This window comes from Rhinolophus sinicus, linkage group LG02 (genome assembly GCF_036562045.2).
Source record: "Rhinolophus sinicus isolate RSC01 linkage group LG02, ASM3656204v1, whole genome shotgun sequence".
Lineage (NCBI taxonomy): Eukaryota > Metazoa > Chordata > Mammalia > Chiroptera > Rhinolophidae > Rhinolophus > Rhinolophus sinicus.
In genome coordinates this window covers 162,583,972-162,599,664 of record NC_133752.1, presented here as the reverse complement: position 1 = coordinate 162,599,664, position 15,693 = coordinate 162,583,972, and positions in this window count along the sequence as shown.

Genomic DNA, 15,693 nt, shown 5'->3' with positions numbered 1-15,693 from the left:
AGAGAAAGTCTAGCTGATACAGTAGTTTTGAATGCCAAAGTGGAGCATTTTTCTTCCTAAATTTGTAGGTAATGGGAAAATAGTAAACTTTATTTGCAATATGAAAAATAATTAGAACTGTGCAAGATTAATAGAACCATACAAAATACATTGGCGTAAGAGGGCAGATGGAGTGTGAGAGATCAGTTATAGGGCCATTCAGTGGTTCAGGAGAGCTAAAGATGTGGAAATGGGGATGAAAAGGAGAGAATGGGTAGATATTTTAAGGGTGGATTTTATATTTGGCTGTGTAATAAATGTAGGGTTGGAAGGGTGGTTACAGGGAGATTGTAGAACGAAGTTCCAATTCTCCACACACATGAATGGATCTTGAAGGTTGGATAATATTTTCAATGTAGAGATCAGGAAAAGGTATTTTAGAGAAAAGACACATCATGAGTAAAACAGAAGCCATGAATATCAGGCAGTCAACAAAGTTAGTAGAGCATATCAGTTTGTACATTTCTTACAAACAGACACTATACCTCATTCCTTTTTTATGGTCTCTTGAACAGTGATTCCCAAATACTGGTCCATTGATTGCATGTATCAGAATTGCTTGGGGAGCTTTATACATTAGAGATTTCCAACCCCAGATATTTAGATTCAATAGATTTAATGTGGGGTCCAGGAATTTATTTCTAAAAATCTCAGCTAAATCTAATACAAATTTAAATTTGTGAACCATATCTTGATACAGTTTTGGACAACATTATGCATATACTAGGTACTCAATAAATACCTGTTAAAGTAAATTAAATTATATGTTCTTATCTTTGTGACCTCCTCGTCACCTCATCCAGTGCTGCGTTCGATATTTATTCAATAATTTCCATCATAGCCATTTTTCCAGAGCCCTAATTGTTTCATTTCCTTGAAGTAATCTTCAACTCCTTTACTATCTTTTTGTTTTAACATTCCAGAAATCACCAGGTCCTTACAATTCTCCACAGCAAATTTTCCCAGATCAGCCCCCATTCTTTGTATTTATAACAGTTTCATTCTGGTAGACCTTATCATACAAACGTATTACTCCTGGGAAAAGCAACCCTATTGTTTCAACTCTTATAGACTACTATTTAGACACACCACTTTGGAAAAGAATCAAGTCCAAATGCCACTTTTATCCTGATATTCTATAGCCAGAAAACTGTTCAGTTGCTAGAGAGGTGAAATTTGCTTTTGAGTGGTTCTCAAGCAGTGATGTTTAACAGAATTCCACAAAGAGACATTTAATTATAATTATACATTTGTCTGAGCATCTCCTCCAGAAATTCCTAACCTTTAGATCTAGGAAGAATCTCTGATATCTTGTATTTCAACAGTTTCCTCTAATAGTTTGAATCTTAGGACCCAAAGTTTAACAACTATCATGCTATGTTGTGGGCAAAAACTACCTGGGATTACAATTTGGCTGAGATCCCATACAAGGTTAAGAAGAGGTGACTAACTTTTGCAGGGAGGAAGGGGGATATGGATGGATGAGGGAATTTCCAGGACACATAGAAAGAGAAAAAGACAAAAGTTCTGGGAACAATGAGTAAGGTCTGGTGATAGTGACAGGATGTGCTGACAGATTTAAAAAAAAAGTCACAGCTAGACTTGTTTACAGATAAAAGAACTGTTCAGACCAATTTGTAGGCAGAACTTGGTGGATGTTTTTGGTAATCTTCAGGTAAATTTCCATTGCTGAGCACAGTGTCAGCTGATTTATTTGTAAAACCAAAAAAGAGGTGTTGAGTTTAAGTAGCTCAAATAAAGCTAAAAGTCTTGCAATAATTATATAACACTAGTGATGAAATAAGGTCGGGAACTAGATTTTTTTAAAGAACAAATTAATAATTTACTAAATTTCAAGATATACTTCATTAGGATTTTGACTAAAGCAATAATTTTCCCTGGGAGATGAATATCCTTAAAGTAAGAATGATACTATTTTCACATCACTTTCTTTTCAATTTGACAGCATCTCAAGTTGGAAAAGCTGGATGTCACAATGTTCTCTACAGAGAGAGGGAAACATTTAGTAAAGTACTGTAATATTAAGCTGATATATATGTGTATATGTGGTAATTCCATTAACTTCTTTGGTTGGTTGGGTCTTATTTCAGATCTTTTAAATGCTGTATTCAATTGAGTCAATGACTATGCTCAAAATCACTTACTGAAAATGTCAGAATCACTTTACAAATATGGTCTTGGTTTTGGATGAGGAGGGAAAAAAATGAGTGGTCACAAAATTTCCATTTGTCTTTTTTTTTTTTTTTTTTTTTAGTGAAGACAGCCATGAGGTAGTGAAAAGAGTTTTAAAGTTGGATTAAAAATTGAGTTAAAATAATCTGCTGCCAATAGTGTGTTAGGTGGGGTCACCTAATCTCCCTCCTTCCGGGTCCAAGCCCTCATTCCCCAGCTGCCCAGAATGTTGGCTGCTGAGAATTCATAGCTAGGATCCTCCCTTGGACTTGCCTTCACCTGTTTCCTCTCCTTTCCCAGGGGTAACCTGAATTCAATGACTGATCCAGGCCAGGGTACATTTCTGAAGGGCCATGCCAGACTCAGAGCTCCCCATGGGATCAGTTAACCTCTAGTGCAACTGTCACAGCTCAACTTCTTCCTATGTTCCATACATTATGTTAAGCATTTTATTGTTTGCACATTTTATTGTTTAACCCTCACAATAACTTAATAAGCAAGATATAGTTCTTACCCCCATTTTTACACAGGATGTAATTGAGACACAGAGAGGATCAGTAGCTTGTTCATGATCCCACTATAAATGGTAGAGTCAGGATTTGAATGTAGATCTGTCTGGCTGCAATTCCTGTGGCCTTTTCCTGTGCCGCACAGCCTCTCAAAATTGGATTGCAAGCTCTGTGAGAGCAGGAACAATGCCATATTAAGTCCTGTATATTTAGCATCTAACACATCACTTAGAAGATAGCTGGTGCTCAATGAATATTTATTAGTGAATCAATGAACTAAGATGTATTAAGTGTCAAGTGCAGCTTTCACCAGTGCTAAAGCTTTCAGAGACACTCCCTGCCACATTGTCCTTCTCTGGCATCATCTCTGCCATTGATCACTCCTTCCAAGAGCCATATTGATGCACAGGTCATTAATACAGGCTTGGAATGGCCAGTGGCTCACTTTTCACCCAGCCTGTATGTGAGGCACAGGTACCAACCCACTCCAGGTGCTACAATCTTTTCTATTTCCTCTTCTTTGTCTACACCCCATATTGATTCCTTTCTAGAAGCAAAAGCAATTATACAATCCAGTTACTTTTTCTAGTACTCAGGGCCTCTCTGCACCAAAGACTGAGGTTGGCTCTCCCTTTCTCAGTTTCTGGGCATGAAGCCCACATTGCCTGTCCCAACCTGAAAACTTGTGTTCCCTTTAGCTTCTGGCTGGTGAACTAACCACATGCTCAAAAAGCAGATATGGTCCCATGATTTTTTTTTTTCCTTTGGAAGAGCTTTTGCTACGTGTGATTGATAAACGAGCAAAGCAAATGGTTGCATAACTGGTTTAAAAGTAGAGGTTTAACAGTTGGGATGCTTTTTGTCTGCAACAGTATGTCAAAATAATATTGGCTTAAAGAATAAGGACATTGTACAGCTAGGGTGGTTCCAAAGTTCGCTAATTGAGCAGCTCAATGATGCTTGTCAGTGCTTTGAATCATCTTGTTTTCCATTCTCCTGGCTTTCCCTTCATGGTCCGAATATGGCTACTGTTGCTCCAGTCGTCTTCATGTGACTTAACATGCAACAGAAGAAAAGGAGGGCGGTGGGAGGGATCATTCCCAGAAGTTCCCAGCAGAACTTCCTCTTGGGAACCATTGGCCACACTAGATTATAGGCTCCAACAAGCCAATTCCATGATCTGCCACCCTACCCATTCCCCTGTTCTTGTGAGCCAGAACACAACACTTAACACTGCCCAGCTGTCACCAATGAACTTGCTTCTTCAAAAGAAATTAGGTAGCACACATGCCTCAGTTTATTGTGCTTCGCTTTATTGAGCTTCACAGATGTGTTTTTTACAAACTGAAGGCAAGACTCGACCAGCAAAAAGAGTATGGCTCACTTTATGGAGAAACTTGCTTTATTACAGTGGTCTGAACCCAAACCTGCAATATCTCTGAGGTATGCTTGTACACGCAAAAGGTTAACAGTTATCTCTGGGTGGTGGGATTGCAAATGAGTTTTCTTCTTCAGAAAATTTTGTGCTATGAACACGTGTTACTTTAAAAAAACACACATTTATTTTAAAATAATTTCAAACAGAAAATTTGCAAGAATAGAATTAGGAACTCCCATATATCCTTTATCCAGATATAACAATATTTAATGTTCTGCCATCATTTGTTTTATTAATTTCTCTTTCTCTCTATTTTTTGGTAATGATTTGAGTCTGCATGTGTCATTCCCTTTACTCCATAATATCTGAATGTATATAGCCTAAAAACAAGAATATTCTTTTGTAGGCCAATTTAGGAAATTTAACATTGATACATTAATTTACAACCCAGATCCTAATTTTGTCAGTTGCCCCAATACTATCCTTTGTAGAAATATTTTTCCAGATAAGACCTAGTCCAGGATGATGTCTTATTTGTTATATTTGTCTTTTTAATCTCCCTTCATCTAGACAACTCCCTCAACCTTTCTTTGTCTTTTATGCTACTGATATATTTTTTTTTTTTTAAAGATTTTATTGGGGAAGGGGAACAGGACTTTATTGGGGAATACTGTGTACTTCCAGGCCTTTTTTCCAAGTCAAATTGTTGTCCTTTCAATCTCAGTTGTGGAGGGCACAGCTCAGCTTCAGGTCCAGTTGCCATTGCTAGTTGCAGGGGGCACAGCCCACCATCCCTTGGGGGAGTCGAAACCGGCTACCTTGTGGTTGAGAGGATGCTCTCCAACCAGCTGAGCCATCTGGGAGCTCAGCAGCAGCTCAGCTCAAGGTGCCATGTTCAACCTTAGTTGCAGAGGGCAGAGCCCACCATCCATTGTGGGAGTCGATGAGTTGAACTGGCAGCCTTGTGGCTGAGAGCCCACTGGCCCATGTGGGAATCGAACTGGCAGCCCTCGGAGTTAGGAGCATGGAGCTCTAACCGCCTGAGCCACTGGGCCGGCCCCGCTACTGATATTTTTTAAGAGTAGGCTAATCATTTTACAGAATGTCCTCAATTTGGGTTTGTTTGCTGTTAACTCATGATTAAATTCACCTTGTGCATTTGGGCCGGACTGTTATCTAAGTGGTGATTTGTCCTTCTCAGCGCATCATATCTGGAGGCATGCAAAGTTGTTCTGCCCCTCATGGGTGATGTTAATTTTAATCATCTGGTCAAGGTGTTTCGTCTCCCCACTGATGTAATGATTTTTTAATCGTAAAGGAAAATGTATTTTACAAAATAACAAATTGTATAAGATCACATTATAATGACTGGAAACTGAGCTCAATGAAAAGTCGTATGTCATGCTCTCTCATTTGTGCAAAGAATGCTTATTACACCCAGAATAATACTGAATTTGAGAGATAGAATAGGACTTTAAAGCATCAAGTCTCAGAGAATAGACTAAGGTCTGAAGAAGTAACCTGCCCACTCTTAGTATCAGAGCCAAGACTAAGACCAGAATACTTGGTCCCTGATCTGCCTCCCTTCCTGCTCCACTGTACATTTGAGCCACAACACAACAAATGCTTTCCCTGCCCAGCTGTCACCAAAGAGCTCTTTTCTTCGAAAGAAGAAATCTGGTGCCCCACGTCCTCCTTGCCACTGCATATTATAATACTCCCGGGTCTTCAGTCCAGATTCCAGATCTGTTCACATTAGAACACTGTCCATGTCCAAACTGGAAATGGGTTTCCTGTTTTATCATTTAAATGAGTTACCTTACTCCCCAGTTATCTCCCACAAACTCATTTCTCACTGATCACCTCTCACAGTTTGGAGCCAGCAAAAGAATGAGATAAAGAGGCTACGCCATGGTATGTTGGATGCATTCCACAGAGGTGCCTTTGTATAATTTGTGAGTAGAAACGATTTTTTTTTCCTGGCTAGAGACAGAGTCAACTGTGCTATTTTGAAAACTACCAAAGGCAGACAGTTCGAGAACCTATAATTGTAGTGAGGGACAGTCTTTTCTGGCAGCAGTGTGTGTGTGTGTGTGTGTGTGTGTGTGTGTGTGTGTGTAGGTTGCCGAAGGCTATACGGGCCCAGCAGTACATTCAGCACCAGGACGGCTGAGGTTTGGACCTAGTGCTATCATAGGTACTAATATATTCCCTGTATTGCTATTTTGTTTCACGACAGCAAGTACTGAACTTTCTGCGCCTCTGATTCTCATGCTGGTGAGAACAGGAACTGCTCTTACATACTTATAGGGGTACTTGTGAAGACAAATAGAGAATAGCGAAGTGAAACAAATTTAGTGGGTCTTCCACTTACTTACTGTTCTGAGGCAGGGTATGGGGGTGGGACAGGAATATCTCAGAGCTGAGACACTCTGCTGGGGCGAACAATGCAGATTGATATTTTGATATTTATAGTCTTAGGTTCTTTACTGCAGGGCATGCGATTTCTTTCTCTTCCTCCCTCTCCCCTTGCCTGTTCCCAAGGAAGTAAGCTCCACTGAAAGCGGCATTTGGACTCCAGAGCTTCCGTGTTGCTGCCTGACTTTCTGACAAAAGTGTTATTATTTCCACACATATGACTCTTTTATTCTATAAATAAATGAAGGCAACTGAACACAGCTCTGATGTCTAAAATAGGACAAGACAAATAAAGCTGGTCCTTATAAGATTAATCCTCATTAGGAGACACAGAAAGTCAGGAAACTTTGAGTGGCATTTTGGAAGAGGGTGATAAAATGCCCAATGCTAATAATTTTTTAAACAATAGTATCACGTGAAAATAATTTTCAGTACAAGACATAAAGTTCTCAACCTTCTGGTTTTTCGGCAGATTTATTTATTTATTTTTTTTGTAATTCAACTTCTCCTAGGGCAGCGTTGAATGTAGCCTCCAACTTCTTCCCATTCTTCACATGATGATGGTATCACTGTTTCGCAATACCCATTGATTGCCCTTTTGATAGCAAAGCTCAGAACTTTGCAAATGAGTCCTGCGAGGAAATAGCACCTGTCCTCATACCAGTGGTGACTCTCACAAAGGTACTCAAGTAAAGCAAAATGAGGCTGATTGAGGGTAGGTTTTTGTTTTTTAGTGAAACAAGCTGGTAGTAAGATATGCTCTGACTTTGCTCCCATTGTAAGTAGAATAAATCTAAATTCCTTCCAGAACCTAAGTGATCTGCCTGCTGTTGTGAGATGTGGTAGAAAGATAAAACAATACAGATGCAAGCTTCTTTTCTTTTGGACTTTGTTCATTGCCGCTATAATCATAGTCTCCTCATTCTAGTTGCTTAGGGAAGAAATGAGGTAGAACAGGTTCATGTAATTAATATCATTATATTCAATTAATGTGTAATGATAATTATGTGTTGAAAACTAATACATGCTAAAATTCCCACAGTATGTGGCAAAATATTCCAAAACAGATGGAGGCTGACTCAAACCAATATGATTTAGAGATAAACTCAATCTTGACCACTAGGCCATATGTGGGGACAGAACCCCAAAAAGCAGTTTCCAGGCTCTCGGCCTCACATAGACAGGTGCTGGCTCAGGTAGTAAATGGCCATCAACTGTGATTGCATGGCCATCAGCTGTGGCTAGTTGGCCGTCAGCTGTAACCAGTGAGCCATTGGTCACTAATATAACTGCTGTGGCTAGGCTAGCAGAAAAAATGGGGGCTAGCAAGAAGATGGTGGCTGAGCTAGCAAGCAGCGCAGTGAGGGTTGAGAATTGTGTGGCTTCTGTTTCCTGTTTCTCCAACCCAGCCACCAGCGAGAATATAGTGGTATGACTCCCCCATCTATGGCTCCATGGGTGTTCCTTTTTGGCCTCACCATGTCCTGCGTTCTTATGTGGGGAGCGGGACCAGAGACCCCACAGGCCTTCCTGCACGACACCATATCTTCAGAACTCATACCTCATTTCAGAATAAAAACACTTAACTTGTCCATTTCTTTCAGGACAGGTAAAATGCTCTCACATTTATAATTTCATTTGAAGTCATAGTGTTAGGCTCTTTCAAGTGGTGAGGCATGAAAGAGTGTTCAGGTTAACTCAGGAGATGGAGATTTAGTGGGAAACTACCTGGGGAATGAAGAAAATGCAGGAGACCGCTGAACCAGTAAGCCTTAATGAGAACTGGAATATGGTTTAAAATTCATCATTAACTCTACTAGTCTGTCATTCTTGTAACTCAGCTTTTCACTCAGCACAAATTCGAGTATCAAACTGGGTTGAATCATGCTGCTTCCTAGCCTGTGACTTTGGGCAAGTTATTGAAGCTCTCCATGGCTTAGTTTCCTCATCTGTGAAATAGAAACAGCCTCACAGGGTTGAAGTTAATATATTTCAAACACTTAAAATAGTACCAGGCATACAGAAATTGGTGTTTCCTATTATCATTTTCATTCCTCTTGCTATATTTTCCATTGCTTCTGCATCTACTCTCCACTACCCTCATGGTGTCCAGTGCCACATGGGTGCAGTTACTCCCTTTTCTCTGTGTGACTCTCGGCATTTATCCCTTTCTGCTTTATATTTCACCTGAGTTACTGACTTTCTCTTGATCTCATTTTCTGTTTCATGCTTCTACTTATTCAGACTTCTGTTTATTGCCTTCATTCTATTTGCTTCTTCCTTTTCTGTTCTCTCTGGTTTCCTGTGTGTCTTATATTCAGTTTCTTGAGAGAGGATTTGATAAGGCCACTTTGTGACTATTTACAATAGTATGGAGCTCTGCTGAAGAGTTCCCATGCTTATTTGCCCCAGGCTATTGGCAAGTTTATAGCACTTGATTGTCTTTAATTTAGGTGGGAATCCATGGTCCATCCAGTACTGTTCAAGATGGCAAGGGTCTCAGGATGTTACCTGAGAATCCTGTGTATACAGAACTATTTTGGACTGTCAGAAGGAGCTTGTGGGGGGGAGCAGCATCTAGAGTTTCACGACTTTACTCCAGTACATTCTTTCTTTAGCATTATTGTCATGCCATTTACAGACGGAGAAATTCAGAAACTCAAAAATGTCCAGTGATCCTAAGTCTTATAACTTAGTACATGCAGTGCTTTATTTAATTTTACTAAAGAAGAGGTGCTATTTCTTATATATCCTCTTATTCAGGCATGGGTGATGATCTTTTTCCGAAATGGCATCTTGCAATGTAAAAGGTAGTTCTATAGCTATTACATTATATCTACTTCAAAATCCAAGCAATAGAGTCAAATGGAAATTATTAAAGGTGAAATTAAAGGAAAGAGGGTTAAAGCATTTAAAAGACAGACGTGCTAAAGTGATGGTTGTAACTTTCTCTTTGCTCTCTTCACACCCTGGCCAGTTTAACAAACCACAGTACTAATTATCTGGCAATTCAGATGCTACACAGTCAGCATCCTTCAGTGGAAAGGCTTTTCTCGAGATTGAATCTGGAGGAGCAAGGGAAAGCAGCAGAGAACCTCATTTTTATAGGATTTGGGAGATAAGGTACTCTAGCTTGAAGATTTGTTAATCAACAACTTGTTTCAACTTGCCAGAAAAGTTCCTTTAATGAAGGCACTTATTTAAACCAGTTGTCCCCTCCTTGTCTTATATCCGTTTTTAGCTAACACTCATTCCTCTTAGTCCTCTTAGAAGTCTGTGGATTGAAGTCTAACATGCCATTTTTAAAATGTAAATTCTAGTTAAGTAGAAGAATTCTAGTTAAGGATTAGGAGAGACTGAATAAAGCCACAGTAAATTAATGATTGTCCAGGTGAAAAGGTGAGTGGACTAGGAATTAATGGATCAGGTGGAGGCCTGGGAATCATGCCTGGCACTGGTTCCAGAGAATGGAGTGCACCACACTGTCAAACTGGATACATTTTGATTAATAGTGAGCCATGGCACATTATATGAAAAAGGAGCTTTACTTAATATTGAGACAGGGGAAAATCAAGGTGGGAGTTACTGGTTATGAGTAATGCTTTACTGTTGATTGAACATGTTCCCAGGACCTCTAAAGAGGTTTGTGCACTGTGTATATTGGTAGGAAGGAAGGGCAGTGACTTGAACCTGGGAAGGCCTGACAGCCTGGGGAAGGGTTTGGCAGCTTGGGAAGAACGTTATGCAGATCATCTTAATGGAATGGAAAATAGGAACTGCAGCTACGTGCGTATTGAAAGGACTCACTAGCCATCCTGTGGCCTCTTTCAAAGTATAGAAATCAGACATACTTTTTTAGGAAACTTGTTTAGTTCAACCAATAATTGAACATCAATCAAAGACCATGACAAAGAGTTTCTATTTTTAATTAAAATTTTTTCAATTTATAAATAGAATAATAAAATAGGGAAGTTGAATGTAACCAGGTTTCTGAATTTATCTGGCAGGTGACCAGAGAATAACCAACACAATCTGGATTGTAAAGAAAGAGTGATTAAAACAAGACTCTGCTTGGAGAGAGATATTGGGCCTATTTCTAATCTGTCTCCATGGGCAGGAAGGGAAATGGGGGGAGGGTTGAATTCATAAATGATGTCAGTGGTGATAGCTGAGTAGTAGCTTAATATCCAGCTAAAGGATATTAAAACTGTGTCTGGGTTATCAGCAGTGCCATGCTTAGAATCAGACAGAATAAACAGCAATTTCCTTTATCAGGAATTCTAAAGCTAAGCTTGTTTCATTTGAATTTGGGTTCATGATTTATACCATGTGTTCAACCCACTCTATGTTTAGTGATGTGACTGGGATGAGAACAATCTGAGGCACCCAGATCCTTTAAGATCATTCTGGGCAATTTCTTCCCGAATTTCTAAAGACCTAGCCCATAGCAAGTTAGAAGTTTTAAGCAAAAGACAGCATTCATTCATTCACTCAGTACATTTTTATTGACTGTCCAGAGGACAATGCATAGTTCCAAATCCCATACAGGATGTCAAGATAAAACAAATTGACATCCTGCCCTCAAGGATTATAAGGAACTTGTAGTCAGTGGGGGACATGAGCCATATATAAAGAGAATAGTATAGTTGTTTTACGTTGTAAGAAAAAGGAAAACATGTTTACTGATGACTTATTATGTGTCAGGCAACATGCTCTGTCATCATGCATATGACATCGCATCAGATCTTCGCAACAACCCTGTGAGATGGATTTTAGTAGAAATAGGCAAAAATTATCCTTAACTGAGGAAACATTATTAGGGAGCATGGGTGCAAAATCCTTCAGTTTTGCACAGTGTGGGAATATGAAGCAGAGTGGACGATAAGTTCAGAAAGATAAATTGGGGGCCAGGATGTATAGGCCTTTGGGAGCCAGTTTGGAGTGTGGGCTTTATTCCTTGGTAAATGTTCAAGTGTTTTGAAAGGAGTCAAGAGTGATCAGGACTGTGCTTTAGACTGCTGTAGCTGGAAGCCTGTAAAGACCACACAGACAAATGACATGGCCTTGATGAGATGGGTGAGCCTTTCTTGGTATCCGCATCTAAACAAACTAAGTAGGGGATATGTCCTCATGCCTGCACAGGCCTGGGGGTGGGTTTAATAAAAAGAGTCAACCTGCAATCTGTTACTCCAGAGGGCAGAACTGAAAGAGTAGATTGTGGACAATCAATGCTCCATATATATATATATATACACATATATATGCTCCACATATACATATATATATGTATATATATATAAGGGGCTGCAGTCAGAGATCTTGGTTTCATTCCCAGCTCTGGGTGTTCTGGAGCAATTTACTTATGTAACCTTGCTGTGCCTTTGATTTTTATGTTAAAATGGGGCTAATAACACCCATCTGACTGGATGGTTGTGGGGATTAAATGAGACAAGACAGAGGTCTTTGGGGGAATAGTCAGAAAAGCAGGACCTGGCTTGCTAGGCGAAAGATCTTCAGTGGAGGGCTGTTCTCCTAGCTCCTGGGCTTCATGTGGCCAGATAATTCAAGCAGGGGCTAGGTGGCTACTTGTCAGCAATGCTGTAGAGGGGATTCTTGCCTCCAATAGGTAGGTGGTTGTATCAGATGACCTTTACAGTCTATTCCAAGCTCTACTTCTGTTATTTTCTGCAGGTTTTTTTCTTACTATTGAAGTGTCCTCCACCTCACTCCCACCTGTAGTGATAATATCTGGCAAAATTCACAGGTACAAAAGTAAAGCTGATCATAGGAATAACTAGGCAGAAAACTGATATCTATACCTTCAGAGTTAATTAGTGTTGAAACCTCAGGAGTTGTAAATAGAGTTTTCCATTAAGTCAGTTAAGATCCAGGTTAGTAGGTAAACTCTGGGTAGCTGCCCATCGGGCACCCTATTTCACTTCCACTGCAATGTCCTGATTCTTTGGGGCTTCCCCAACATACCCAGAGGCCAGTGGTTTCAGTATATTTTTTCAAGTGTTAGAGCCTCTTTTAAAAATGAAGCATTAGGGTGAAGCCAAAAAGTGTAGTACAGAGAAGAGATGTAACTCAATCAGAGGGGACGGAAGAAGGTGGTGAGAAGGAGGCTGAAATCTGGCCCATGGATTCCTTTCTCCCCCACTCTGGAACCCCTGGTTTGAACACTACTGCTGGAGCCCTGGCCTGTTTTCAGCTTTCCTCTTGAGTCTTTTGTTTTCTGGACTCTGATGGCAGCTGTTATCACTCCAGCTGTGGAGGGGATGGGAGGCAACTTCCTGTTATTCTATCTTGCCATCCCTATGGGGTGGGACATTCCCTCCCCCATCTCCTGCTGCTGGTTGTAGAATGAGAGCCTGGATGCAGCCATCTATGACTGGGGCTGGAAGAAAGACTGGTGGCCACCCAGCCACTGTTTGAAGGCATTTGGGATTGAAGACAAGTGTGTCCCTGACTGTGGCAGTGGGAAGGATGAATGGTGAAAAGGCAGGTTAAGTGGTTGGTGCAGAAAATATCTGAGCGAGTGAATGGTTGTTGCAGGAATGGTGAGAAAAGAAAAGGGAAGGACTCTGGCCAAAGTGGTGGTGGTGGGAGGAGGGGAGGGAGAGGTGTGTGTAGGGGAAACAGTTATTTGTTACTTGGGGTTTGGGTGTATTTAAGGAATGGAAGGGGATTAGAGGTAATACCGTGTTTCCCTGAAAATAAGACCTAGCCGGACAATCAGCTCTAATGCGTCTTTTGGAGCAAAACTTAATATAAGACCCGGTCTTATTTTACTATACTATAAGACCAGGTCTTATCTAACATAATATAAGACACTGTCTTATATTAATTTTTGCTCCAAAAGACACATTAGAGCTGATTGTCCGGATAGGTCTTATTTTCGGGGAAACATGGTATAATGATCTATTTTCTGTCCTGTATTTTTACTGAGTCTTTTCCTTGAATTGGGTGTAAGAAATATGAAGAGGTGTTAAGCATGGAGCTTGCTCTTCAGAGTTTGGGAAGGTAGGAAATGTGTATAACTAGACATATATAACCATATGTTTATACATCTGTACAATCTCAATAAAGCTTACAACAACCCTTGATGTATTATCAGTCCCATTTCATAGAAGAGGTAACTGATAGAGGTTTTAGTGACTAGGCCAAATCACATAGCAAGTAAGTGGCAGAACTGGGCAATGGACCCCAAGCCCTTTTTCTGTCCACTGTAGTGCACAGCAGAACAAGGACTTTTCATTAGGCTTTGAGAGAAGGTTGGGACTTAATACTCAGAGGAAGGGGTCCAAAGGTACAAACTTCCAGTATAAAATAAATAAGTCATGTGGATGTAATGCACAGCATGGTGACTATAGTTAATAATACTGTCTTACATATTTCAAAGTTGCTAAGAGAGTGGATCTTAAAAGTTCTCAAAACAAAAACAAAAACAAGCACAACAAACCCACACACAGAGAAGAGTGGGGTTTCCAGTTAGGCCAGAAGGTGAGAAGTAAGCAGGATCTGTGAGTAGACCAGTTTGACTGCAGCAGAGTATTTCCCAAGACTGAAGTGGGAGATAAGGTGGGAGAGGTAAAAGGAGGCCAGATTAGGGACAGTTTTAAATGGCCAGCCAAGAATTGCAGAGAAAGGGGAGGCGGGGCACAATTTAGAGGGGAAGATGGTGATGGCAAAGACCAAACAGTGTTTTAGAAAACTCAGCTAGTAGTGGTGCATAGGAAGATTTAAAGCTGTGGAAATATGGAGTCAGAAATATAAGTTAGCTTGGAATAGCGTAGGTCTGACAAACAGCACAATGGCAATAACATAAAGTAGGTCTGTGAGAGCACTGGGCTGGGTCTATGGATTTTTTTTTAGCATTATAGTGTTCGAATTTTTCAAATGAGTGTAGATTGTAGGCAATCACTGCTTTAGAATAAAGAGAAAAAATGACTTTGGAGTCCAATGGACCTTGGTTTCAACCCCAGTTCTAGAGAAATTTACTTATGTAACCTTGCTGAGCTTTTGATTCTACGTTTAAATGGGGCTAGTGAGACTTATTTTACAGGATGGTTGTGACACAGTGTTGGATTCTGCATCACTACAATTTTTGGCAGAATGGTGAAATGCATGGCGTCATCCATCAAAAACAAACAATAAAAACCAACAGAAAGTCAATAATTAATTCATTTTACTTCCAGAAGATGATGGATAATATGCTCCCTATATCTCATATAGAGAGCCACTTTTCAGTATTCAGTTCTGCCTTGAAGTAGATATTAGGTAAATTGAAAGAACCATCTCCTGAGAATGTTTCTGTTCTGTTAGCATGCTATCCGCCAAGGGTAAATGTTAGTTAATTCTTAATTGATAGCTCAGCCTCTGCAATTGGTTCCATTCAACAGTAATTATTCTCATGTGGCTTGTTGAACTCAATTGTGTGATCACCCTCCCTCCCCTTCAGTTGTGCATGAAAACAGCAGCGTTAAGATTGTTAAAAAGGCAAATAGTAATATTTTCTTCAGAGCTTCAATTTTATTTGTCTGGAAGCTTGCATGATTGATTTTCATAGCTAACAGCCAAAGCAGCCACATGGTCGAAAACGCCCGCAAGTTAACAATTCAGAGCTGGGTTGCCTTTTCTAGCATTCTCTTCCAAATTTTTCGGAAGTGCTTTTGAAGTTCTAAATTTCCCATCTACGGGAACAACCAGCAATCCCAAGATAAAAGGGTAGCAGAGTGAGCTGGCGTTTTCCTTTATTTGCCTGACTTAAAGCTAGCCATTTTCTGCTCCACGCACCGCCAGACTCGTACTTGCCCGTGACACAGAGGCAATTGTTTTTCCTTAAAAAGGGGGCTTGGGTGGGTTAGTTTCGTTTCTGATCTGGGATAGAGTAAACACTCCCAGAAAAGTTTAAAACACAGCTCGCAAGGCTCTTCACTATATATCTCCTTTCCTCAGAGATAAGCAGGAAAGGCAGCATTTTTTTTTTTTTTTCATCAACAACCACTTCCAGCCCTAGTCTGGCTCAGCGAGGAATGTATAAAATTAGTTGACTCCTCTGAGTGACTGTCCCCAAGCCCAATCAGCGGGAGCCAGGACGCTGCCGACCCCTCCCCCTTGCGAACTCTCTTTGGCTAATTCCTGCAGGGAGGGAGG